This window comes from Danio rerio, chromosome 16 (assembly GCF_052040795.2).
Source record: "Danio rerio strain M-AB ecotype USA chromosome 16, GRCz13ab, whole genome shotgun sequence".
Classification (NCBI taxonomy): Eukaryota; Metazoa; Chordata; class Actinopteri; order Cypriniformes; family Danionidae; genus Danio; species Danio rerio.
Genome location: NC_141036.1, coordinates 35,352,244 through 35,365,371, shown reverse-complemented (window position 1 = coordinate 35,365,371; position 13,128 = coordinate 35,352,244).

Genomic DNA, 13,128 nt, shown 5'->3' with positions numbered 1-13,128 from the left:
ACTCTCTCTTTATGTGTAATCATGTGTTTTGCAACGTTTCCCTTGTTCCTGTATCAATATTTTGGTTTTAATACCTCTGCATAAAATGTTTAACTCGAGCGAAGCTAAACGAGCTCATAAACGGTTCATATCAGTTTTGTTCTAAAGCTTACTTGCTGTACTAATTAATCATTGACATTTTATGTTAATACGAGTGCAGCATATTAACATTTTAAGAGACTTTAACATATCTGCCCCGATTTGCATAAAATTTGCCTAGGCAAATTCCTCTGTCTCAGACAAAGAGAAGTTAGTTTCTAATTGGACAACTTTTCATGGAGGGTGGATCCGAACCCGCCCTATAAAGCTTAGGACCAAAGCCATGCCTCGCTCTCTAGAATCCAACTCTCTGCTCTGCAACTCTCTTAAACCTCTTTAACTGCAACAACCTAAGAAATGGACCTAAGCAGAGAAACCTCCAAGAAAGCAGGCGGAGACCCAGACGGAAAGGGTTAATCGCACAGCTCGGACATTTCACATCCCCGATACCTTCTTTTCTTTATTTTCCATCAAGAGTCTAGTTAAGTTTAGTGCGTCGCAAACCAATAGTCCTCATGACTAGCCCCTTTGCCGCTACAAACTTGAAACTACCGACTCCACCCCACTTTAAGCCTCGTGAGAACAAGGAACAACCCCCCGAACCACGGGCTCAACAACGGGAGCTCCTTTACATCACGGACAGATTGCAATTAGCCACTTTTTTCCAACATCTAAACTGGTGTGAACTAAATTCAACCCTAAAGAGACAATAGAAGGGTTAAATTGATTATGTGTGGTTTGCTTGGTTTGCTCTTACAAACTCCAAGGTTTCCCATCATTACATTCTCTCAACCTCTTGCTTTACCTTCTTTACTCCTCTCACCACTGGTATGAATGTGTGTTTGTGTTAGGTGTTAGTTTCTGTTAGATTAGTAAATAGTTTAATTTTGTATAAAGAAAGGTGCCTGTGTATATTTATACTAATCTAATGTCTTAAACTTCGATCTTGTTACCCTGTGTACCCTGTGTACATTGTTTATTGGTGGAAAATAAACGCAGCATAAATATTAAAATCCCTTTAATAAAAACTCCCCTTTCAAAAGCTTAAACAACACCTGAAAATCAAATACAGGGAAGAACAATTGCCCCTAAATTTGAAAGGTTAATTTTACTTTCTAAACGTGTTTTAAGTTTGAAAACAGATTATCTTCGTTATATGGTTGTCTTCTTATTAACTATTTTATTTTTAATAATTAAAAAGCCCTGCAAATCTGAATCTAAGTGACTGGAAATCTGCTACAAAATGGCAGTTCCTCTTGAATTGTATGTAATGTTCAGTGGCTCCTTTTCGTCTTTGAAAAGAGCGATCAGCGCTCCTGTACGTCTGGCCCCGGGGAAGCAGAAAGCACTTTGTTAAGGTGTGCACAGAGAGAGAACTCATTTATAGGCTCCACTCTGAGCTTGTTCCACTTTATTAGGACACAGCCGAGTCACCGAAGGGCCTGAAGAGTGCGGTCAGACCCGCAGAAGAGCTTCTTCCATGAATATACTCCCAGGAGCTTCTTCTATAAGAAAAACAACGGGCCCTTAAACCCTTATCACCTCTGTAATAGAGGGAAGCAGACTTTTCCATTACATCAAAACAAGTGGGTTTGTATTATTATTATTGCAGTTATACGAAGACTGTATGACTGCTAGGCAAAGATGAGCACCATTAACATCAAACAGTGCTGATAAAGGCAGTAATGCACATTCGTAAAATGCTTTTATGATGCACACCTTCATCCTGGACATACTGTATGTGCACAGCACCAAACCCATCTGGAATGGCAAACTCTTTCCATTTATCAACATGTTACTGTGGAGAGCCGAGACACACTGTGTTTATGGATTGTATATATGGAATATATTTGAATATCTCAGTTTGCATCAGTGTATGTGCTGTGAGATAATAAATGGATCAAAGGAAAGAAGTAGTGCTTTAGTGTGTAATTCTGTTCATGCTAATATACACTATATTACAGGATGAAATGGCATAATAATAATATTAGATTTAGTAAAAGGAATCCATTATCAATACTAATAGTAATAATATAATAATGTTAATAATGCATGGTTAAAAAATAAATATTATTTTGCTAAAATAAATGTTGCAATATATTACAAGATTTACAGCTTACACGTCATTATTATTATTATTATTATTATTATCATTATTGTTATGATTATTAAAATTATTATTATTAATACTAAACAAATTATGGGGGTCTGTAGGTAAATAAATTTATGGCTCAAAGGCAGTCAATAAAACTGTAGTGTATTGTTTTGTTAAATATTTTGGAACAATATTTTCTCTTATATTTCAATTGTTTTAACAGTATATTTCTGCTTTATATCCAGTTATTAAATTGGCCAACACACCAATAAAAATAAGTATTTGTTACTATTCATTCATTCATTTTCCTTTCTGCTTAGTCCCTTTATTATTAATCCGGGGTCACCACAGCAGAATGAACCGCCAACTTATCCAGCACGTTTTTATGCAGCAGATGCCCTTCCAGCCGCAACCCATCTCTGGGTAAGTATTCCTTAACAAATTAAATTAAAATAAGTTCTAAATATTTAGCAATAACAATATTAAGATAAAAGCTCTGCGGGATTTGTTTTGCCACTTTACTTCACAATCCTGCCTTTCACTGCTGCTGCTACTCGCTGGGATGCATAGTACTACTGTTATGGCTAATTTTGCAAGTTTTGGGTAGGGTGGGGTGCTAGGAGTGTCACGGGATGGGGATTCTTCATGCCGCCCCTAGCAAGATACCGCCCTGGGTGATCGCAACCATTGCCCATGCTTAAATTTTATCACTGATAATAATAAGAAACTTACAATTAATGGTTAGTATAATAAAACCAAAACAAATAAACAACTAAATAAATGCAGAGTTAAATATTCTGAATGACAATAGTATTTGAACAGAATTTTATTTATTCTAATTTACTCTCTCTTTTTCTGTTCATTTTGGTTTTTTACAAAAAGTCTAAAATTAGATATGTGAAAGCTGCAGTTTAACTGGCATACAGTAACCAACAGAAAAAAAAAATAGTCTAGTCCACAAAAGGCCGGCAGCTAGCTCTCATGGTTGCCGACTGAAGCTATTTAGGGCTGCGCCTGGTCAGTTCCTGGATGGGAGACCATTTGGGAAAGCTCGGTTACCGTAAGTGATGCTAGTGAGACCAGCAGGGGGCGCTCAACCTGCAGTCTGTGTGGGTCCTAATGCCCCAGTTGATTGATGGGGACTTTACTGTATACTGCAGTGAGTGCCGTCGTGAGATGTTAAACCAAGGTTCTGACACATTGTGGTCTTTAAAAATCCCAGGATGTCACCTGTGTGTGGTCTGGTGCAATATGGCTGCCTTCGTGTCATCCATATGGATGCTGAACATTGGGGGTGGATGAGTTGATCCCCCCCAAAAAATGTGTAAAGGATGTTGAGTGTCCAAAAAAAGCACTATATAAATAATATATATAAATGTAAGGAATTTATTTTTAAAAGTCTTAAACCGACCATTAGCAGATGAAGCAAACACTTAGAAAACCTGTTTGACAGCAATCATTGTTTAAACAATAGCACCATCGAACAGAGTAAATTGTTTGTTTATTAAATGTCTTATTTTAGCTGTCATATGGAAACACATCACATACTGTATTGCCAAGCCAAACTCTCTTTAAACGGCTAGAAACTGCCTGCCTGCGTTTCTCTGTCATCCTGAACACGTACACGTCTCCGATATTTAGAAAGCTCTGAATGCAGCAAATTCTGCGCTCTGTCACTAACACAGCAGGAACACACTTTCAGCTAATTAGAAACTGAAGATTGCACATTGTCTGACACCAAACCAGTTCACAGATGGAGGAGAGGAAATTTCTAGAACTCAGAGAGGGAACGCTGGGGCCAATGGTCCCTGACAGACGGATACAATAAAAACACTTTTAATAGGAAAAGAGATTAATTATCATCTCGATTTGATGTGATTACAATATTGATTAAAATGCCACTATCATGCGACTTTAACAGTTCCTCATTTTGTTTTGAAGGTCTCCTACAATACCCTTACTTTCATCCGATGTCAAAAACATTCATCATATACCTCAAGTTCCCTGTGATTCCTTTGAAGATTTATTTTTCTAAACCCCTCTTCACTGCAAGCCTGCTCTACTCTGATTGGTCAGGTGGCCCATCTGTTGTGATTGGTCGAACGGATGCAACATATGTTGGAAACAAATTGGTCATTACCATATATGAATTTCAACATCTGAGATTTTTACAGTCCTCAGGGTATTTATACATTGTAGGACAGTAATAATAGTGGCATTTTTACCATATCAATTTTAACCCGAGTCTGAGGATAAAACATAGGAAAACTAGTTGATCAACCCAAAACTTGACTAAACTAGAAAAGCATGTGTAAATGGTAAATTATTAGACATAGCAATATTCTTCCACATTACCGTTACTGAGAAAATAGCAGCAAATCAGACAAGTTTCTGTTGTTCTTGAGATCTCAATAGCCAATCAGATGCATCACGATTAATCTCAGCAGTTTTTTTATTATTATTTTTATTTGAAATTTGTAGACCTTTTGCATTCAGGATCAGCTACATTATACAACGCATGCAAAGTACTGTACAATTAAAAAAACAATGTGGAACATAACTCTGGAATCATCACTGGGTAAAATTGACTCTTGTTGTTTTTTTAAATAAGTTCCACTAAAGTACAGAAGTTTTCCCACCACTTTGAAAAAAAAAAAAAAGCTGTGCACTGGTATGGATGCTAATATATGTATTATTTTTGTACTCCATTTACAGTACAACTAGTGTTAATGTGTTTTTCTTATTGATCCAATCAAAAGTGGAAAATGACAAATAGAGATGTAAATGGGCAACACAGGCTTATTATGAAAACATGCACCTGTATACATTTCTGCAGATTGCTAATTATGTCGCTAATGTTATGTATAGTTGCATTTTGTCGAACGATACACAATGTTACACAAACGCTAAAAAGTAGTAAAAATCAGGTGGCCACGAGGGCTTTTCTTTTTCTGGATTGCTTTTGAAAACACTGTTGGTTAGGTTTAGGAAAGGATGTGATTGAGTTAATCACTGCTTTTGAAAACACTATCACTTGGATTAAGGGTGGGTGGGGGAAACGGTCGGTTGGTTAGTCAGCCAGTCAGTCGACAGCAGACTCTGGTAGATTTATGTAAGAACATCAGGTGCGAATGGCACTCGCGAGAGAAATTTGAGGTCTGAAAAAGCGTACACAGCAGCTTCAGGTGGATTTATAAAAACAAAAACTTCAAAAATACCTCCTAAGACATATTCTGCGCTGTGCATAAATGTATACAGGGGTACATATCAATACTGAGCCTGGGTTGTAAATGGCAGCTGAAATCCCTTTTGACCACTTGCAGTTAAAAAAAAATTCAATTTCAGTTCAACTATATTTCTTTAGTACTTTTCATAATGTAGATTGTGTCAACGTAGTTTAACATAGGCTAAAAAAAGAGAGTAAAAGCCATATTATTTCTAATTAAACAATCCAGTAATTCAGGCAGGCAGATGAATAGTGGTATAATCACAGCAAACAATTGCTTGTTTAATATAGGCGTCTAAGGCCATACTCACACTATGTACAGTTGCCTTGAATCGGGCCAAAGCACGCTTGTCCCCCCTCCCGTCTCCCCCGACGGCCCGCGCTCACACCATATCGGGCCTTGGCACGCTTACGTCATTGCTGCTGCGCTGTTCAGAAGCGCTCTCTATGGCAAGCCTTTTTAGCATGTAAATCTTTGTTCTGACTCCATTAATATCTTTAGAGATATCTCTAATTATATTTTGACTAGTCATAATTATAATTCGACTAGTCAGAATAACAAATAGAGATATCTGCAATTGCAATTGTACTAGTACGAAATCAGATTGGAGATATCTGCAAATATATTATGACTAGTCATATTCCTCTATTGACTCCATTGACTCCATTGAAAAATATTTGCAGATATCTCTAAATGAGTTTTGACTAGTCACAATTGTATTTAGAGATATCTCTAACTGAGTTTTTACTAGTCATAATACATTTGCAGATATCTTTAATTTGTCATATTTAGAGATATTTACAAATATATTTGAAGATATCTCTAATTAATTTACTAATAGTCGAATTACAGTTGTAGATATCTTGAATTGGATTTTTGACGACTCAAAACTCAGAGATATCTGCAAATATTTTTCAATGGAAGTCAATGGAAGAATATGACTAGTCATAATTTATTTGCAGATATCTCCAATCTGATTTCGTACTAGTACAATTGTAATTGCAGATATCTCTAATTGTCATTCTGACTAGTCGAATCATAATTATGACTAGTCAAAATATAATTATATCTCTAAATATATTTATGGATAGTCAGAACAAGGTTTAAATGCTAAAACGGCTTGCCATACGCTCTCACCCAGTAGCACAGTGGAGATTTCTCTAGTTATATCCTTTCAGTCGTTTGTCATGCATTAACATGCAGTCAAATATTTCGCCAAACAGTTCTTAGGGATACGGTGACACGCAGTCAGATATTTCACTGAACAGATCCGCCACTTTTGGCGCTCATAAACAATCATAAAGCTCTCGTGCTGCAGGAATGAGGAGGTCTGCTGAAGGCGCGCAGCTGTCATGCTGTGAGGAGTTTGCGTTGATCGGCAGTTTGCGATCACTGAACAGTAAGAATGATTAATAAATCCATATGAAACAGCCCCTTAAAAGTCACGTCTCGCTTTCGGTTTCGGGCCTTACACAAGCGTACCGCGCCAAAGCCCAAGTGATCCGCGCTCAGGCACACCTCTTCCAACCGGGCCAGGGCCGGCCAAGTGAACCGTGCTTGAGCCCGATTCAGCGCACTCACACTTCTCAAACAATCCGGGAAACGGGCCTGGGCACGGTACGGATGGCAAAGTGTGAGTAGGCCCTAATACACATCTAAACATAGACAGCTTGTCTAAAACAAGGCTAAACTTGGGCTGTCAGTGAAAATCTAACAGACATCTAAGAATAGCCAAAACTAGACTAGTCATCAAATAGACAGATTAGACAGACTTTATATGTGTAGTCATTAATTTCTGTTTATTTGATGACTGGTCTAGTTTTGGCCTATTCTTAGTTGTCTATTAGATTTTCACAAACAGCCCAAATTTATCCTTGTTTTAACCGAGACGACTACGTTTTGATGTCTTTTTGGACATCTATTAGACATCTTTAAAAAAAATAGCTTGCTGGGATGCTAGTGTAGTTCTACTTCAGTTGAAACTGCTTCAGTTCATTTCAGTGTAAATGTCACTGTGAAAGTTTAGTTCAGATCAGCGTATCTCAAATGTCACTGCTGAAGGCCGATTTACTGAAGAGCTCCACCAGTTCCAACCAAGCAAGCCAGAGGCGAGAGTGCATAGAAACCAAACTTCACCAATTGACACAAGTGAAGAAAAGCCTTCAGAGAAACCAGGCTCACATTTATATTCAACCAGATTCCTGATTGAGTAAATGCCAAAGTGGCAGAATCCATTCAGACAACCACTAAAGGCCACCTACTGACCTAATTCAGAAAAATATTGAAACCTTGAAAGCCCATGCATACAGTACACCCACCCCAGGATCTCTCCTATAAAACAAGAAAGTGGACAAAAAGAGTAGGATTCAACAGAATTGTCTACTAGTGCTCTCTTCAAGCAAAATTTCTCACTGAATGCATATCACTCAAAAAATTTTATGTTGGCTTTAATTAACTTTTTTATGTCAACATGTTAAGGCAACCGAGTTAAGTTACCTTAAAGAAAGAATATGTATTTTAGTGAACTTAAGTTTATTTAATGTTTAGCTCAATCAACACAACATTCATAATTGAGCTTTATTCTATTTAATTATTAAACTTAAATATATTACCTAAATAGATTAAAGCTAAATTATTAATGTTATGATGACTGAACTAAACATTACATTAACTTTATGTAACTAACTTGAATTAACTAAAATAAATATTCTTTTTTTCGTTGGTAAAGTTCTCGCCCGGATCAGAGCGAGTTTTTATGTGCTACCAAATACAGTGCTGCATGCAATAAACTCACGCTCAGTCAGGCGAAATGAAGGTTTCATTGCTTAAGATGTCAATCAGATTAATCAAGCTCTAGCCATTAACAAAACAAAAGGGTATTTGGTAACACTTTATAATAACTACACACTATAAATCATTTATTAAGCATTAGCAAATAGTAAATTCATTATCCGTTAAGCATTAACTCTACATTAATAAACGTTAGTAAACAGTTTATAACTGCAGCTACAAATGCTCTATTCTTGACTTATAACCACATGTAAAATGTGCTTAATAATTGTATTTTCATACTTAGTAAATTATTTATTTTTCATTACTAAATTAAGTATCGCATTATTTACAAACCAGTTGTATTTTAGAGTAGTTGAGGGTTTTTAGGATCATTCTGAATGAGTTAGTAAATGATTAATAAACTATTGAAATTAACGTTTATATGTCTTATTATTCAGGCATATATTAATGGTTACTACGTGTGTTAATAAATGCTTTATTAACTCAACTTCACCTAGTTTTGTTACCTAATCTAAAGTGAGGACTATTCATGCTTTATAAATTCTTTATAAATGACAAATAAAGGCACAGTTAAATTCTAAACAGGAAAAATGACATTATTCATTCCTTTTCAGTTAAAGATACACAAATGAAACGATACTTCAAATAAAAAATAAATCTTTGCAAACTGATCTAAAATAAAATCCCTGTAGAGTTTAAACATTACATTTTATTACATTGTTTAATTATTATATTGTTGTTTGATCCAGTTTTGTTGTATTTTGACACTTCTGTTATTCAGCAATGTTTAAACTTTACAGTAATTTTACATTTTAGAAAAGATTGCAAAGATTATTGTTCATTTGATTCTGAGCCTTTATTTCTCATTTATAAGGGATTTATAAAGCATGAATAGTCCTCACTTTAGATTAGGTCACAAAACTGCATGAAGTTCAGTTAATAAAGCATTTATTAAACTATTAGCTGACTATTAGTTTATGTCTGAATAATGAGACATATAAACGTTGATTTCAATAGTTTATTAATCATTTACTAACTCATTCTGAATGATCCTAAAAACCCTCAACTACTCTTAAATACAACTGGTTTGTAAATAATGCGATACTTAATTTAGTAATGAAAAATAAATAATTTACTAGGTATGAAAATACAATTATTAAGCACATTTTACATGTGGTTATAAGTCAAGAATAGAGCATTTGTAGCTGCAGTTATAAACTGCTTACAAACGTTTATTAATGTAGAGTTAATGCTTAACAGATAATGAATTCACTATTTTCTAATGCTTAATAAATTATTTATAGTGTTATTATAAAGTGTTACCGGGTATTTTATTATTTTACGATTTTAGATGAAGGATCAGTAATTATATTATTCATGGTTAACTATATTCACGTCAATGAAATATAACTTTATTAAATATCTTCGTAAGAATGTGGTGGGCCAGTAATTCCCTTCTCTGCCAGAGACTGCTGTATGGTTTTAAAACACTTTTCAAACTGTATCATTTAGACCTATATATATATATATATATATATATATATATATATATATATATATATATATATATATATATATATATATATTTTTTTTTTTTTTTTTTTTATATTAAATGTATTTAGTTCACTTGTGAATGTCTGATGACTAGCACACTTCCGATGAGCCAGCTGTGGTAGCTTGGCAACAGAGCTGTGATTTTAACAGAGAATTTGTCGGTACAGTTCAGCACGGTTGTCTAACGATTGTCTAACCATGCTGAACATTCCAGGCCGAGAGCAGTTTGTAATCGCGCTGCGGCGTTCCAGGCTCAATGGAGAAACAACCATAACTGTACCAAAGTGTTTTTAAAATGGTTCGGCACAATAGTTGCAGTTTTTTTGATTCCATAAAATAAGAGTGATTGTTGTGATATGAATCTTGCTTCCTGTGTTGTTTTAAACTGTGCATGTGCAGTTATTAAATGCAGTACTGCAGAAGCAACACAACTCCCTTTCATCAAAGAGCATAGAATCACCATGAAGCGACACTCTAGTGCGATTTGGAAAACATCCACTAGATGGCACGGTGGCCATTTTGAAATGAAAATTCCAACAGAACAACAGCTTATTATAAGTCTGTAAAATAAACAATTTAAAGTGCTGATGATTGTGATAGTAAGTGTTGTATTGTCGTCTTTCAGGTTGTATCTCAGCTTTAATGCGCTCTTTAAATAAATAAATAAAAAACAAACCAGCTGCTTGCCATCGCGACAGCAATAAAATCCAATGGACAGCCGATCGCTTTCACTCCAAAATGGTGGAATCCGGGCCTGTTGCTGGGCGCTGCTGTTGCAATGGAACGCTCTATTGAGTGTCGCCTCTTGGTAATTCTATGCTCTTTGCTTTCATTCATTTTAATTAAGCAAGCTTTTTTAAATTTGTTAAAACTTAAATTTTTATCCAACACAACTGTGGTTGTAATAGACAAACATAAATGAATTGTTTAGTTTAAACATAGTTACATTCTTTGGACCAATTTTTTATCCATTTTTTGAGTATACCAGGTCTAAGCAGGGCCATAGTGGAAGGATCACTTAATGCAATAAAGAAAGAAAGATGCTGATTTTACATTGAGGGTTCAAATGGTGCCACCGTGATCTCAATTACACAACCCAGATATATTTCTTTTAAATACATCCATCCCTGTTTAATTTCCTGAGATAAACCCATTATTGTATGTATACCGAGTCAATAATCTCTAAATATAGAGGTGGTTGGTGTCCTCAGGTGGCATGTTTCGCAACGGAATCTGTGGCATAAGAGGAAATGGCTTCCAAGAGACTTTTTCTGTCTCTGCATCAAAGTCTTCAACAAAACTGTTTGAACTGCGCTTGGAAGTTTTCACATCCCTGCTGTCAGACACATCGTGACGGACCACTGCCTCCATCTGCCTCAGATGTGTAGAATTAGAATCATTTTCTCCAACATAATTTGATCAACTTCTTCGGAAAACAACAACAGCAAAAAAAGAGGCATATTCTTGAGCTTTTTTAAAGTCTTCGTTGTTCACAATCTGTTTCGTCTTATCGACAGCAGGTAATGTAGTACTACGACAATATTCGCTCTGAACATTTACTGCGATGGTAGACATTAAGAAGACACACCTGCTGATTATTACAGCAGAATTAGCATATATCTCCAAACTACATCCTCCACGTCCATTTGTCTCTGTCTAATAGGCAGTTGTGCGTGTCATTTTAAAGCACGTCTTTCGTCGGCATTGGTCTAATTTAATCAGAGTTTGAGAAGACGCTTGCTGTCCTTTTACTCACCCCCTGAGAGACACTTAACACATCAGTCTCTGCTCAAGTTCAGCCTAATTGTGTGTTTTTCACTTGAACTCTTTTTAGCGGCGGGTCGTAGGATGAGACGGGATGGGGATGAGGAAGTGTGAAAGGGGGGTATAAGTCTTTCTTTGATAGCCGAGTTTCCCCAAGTGACTTGAGAGAGGCTGGTGTTTGATCGCGGCTGTGAAAGCGGCAGTGGCAGGAAGTCTTTCGCTTCAGACGGGAGAGAAGTTGACTTCTGAAGAGGCTCCTTATCAATACTGGAGTCAGTTAATACACTCATTCCTGCACTTCAGTTTGAAAGGTCAGCTGCTTTGCTGTAAAGGAAATGAGATATTGAGATATTGAGTTATTGCATGAAGACAATATTCAATCAGAATCTGCAAATATCGGATTTAGGTACATATATTTCTTCCACTGTATATTTTAAAATTAGACTATATATTTTGAACAAATGCAAGTGTAATTTTTTTTACTTATAAATATATAAAAATATATATATATATATAAAAATAAAATAAAATTAAATAAAATATAATGTGATTTTCCCAGTACTGAGTTGTGGTTTTCAGCTTTGGCTACCCCGATAAATAAAGGGGGTAAGCTGAAAGAAACAAATTATTAATATAATATAATATAATATAATATAATATAATATAATATAATATAATATAATATAATATAATATAATATAATATTATTTAGCATAGTATAATATAATTTAATTTAATATAATATAACATATAAGAAAATAATAATTAATATAATATAATATAATATAATATAATATAATATAATATAATATAATATAATATAATATAATATAATAAAATATAATATAATATAATATAATACACAGTGCACAGTGGATAGCACAATCGCCTCGCAGCAAGAAGGTCGCTGGTTCAATCCTCGGCTGGGTCAGTTGGCATTTCTGTGTGAAGTGTTCATGTGGGTTTTCTCCGGGTTCTCCGGTTTCCCACCACAAGTCTAAAGACGTGGTATAGGTGAATTGGTTCGGCTAAATTGTCCATAGTGTGTGTGTGAATGGGTGTGTATGGTTGTTTCTCAGTGATGTGTTGCAGCTGGAAGGGCATCTGCTGTGTAAAACATATGCTGGATAAGTTGGTGGTTCATTCCACTGTGGCAACCCCAGAAATAATAAAGGGACTAAGCCAAAAAATTAAATGAATGGGGGAAACCGGAGCACCCGAATAAAACCCATGTTGAATACGGGGAGAATATGCAAACTCCATACAGCCAACTGACCCAGCTGAGGCTCGAACCAGTGACCTTCTTGTTGCGAGGCGAGAGTACAGTACACAATAATAAAGTTCTATTTTTAAAAATAAAGCATTAAAAAATTGCATAGGCATGCAACATTTAGACCTTCTCCTTGGGTGGAAGTTATAGTTAAGCCTAATTTAATTGCTATAATTCCTGAGTATGTTGTGATATATGGTCAAAATAGGCATATTTTTTGTGGGCTGCAATAACTTAAATTAAATTAAATGATGAAGTATTAAACCTTCTGCTTACTGAGAATTAATGTGCAAGAGGTCAAAGATACACTGCGACAAGGCAGCAAAATTTATTACCCGACAAATGGA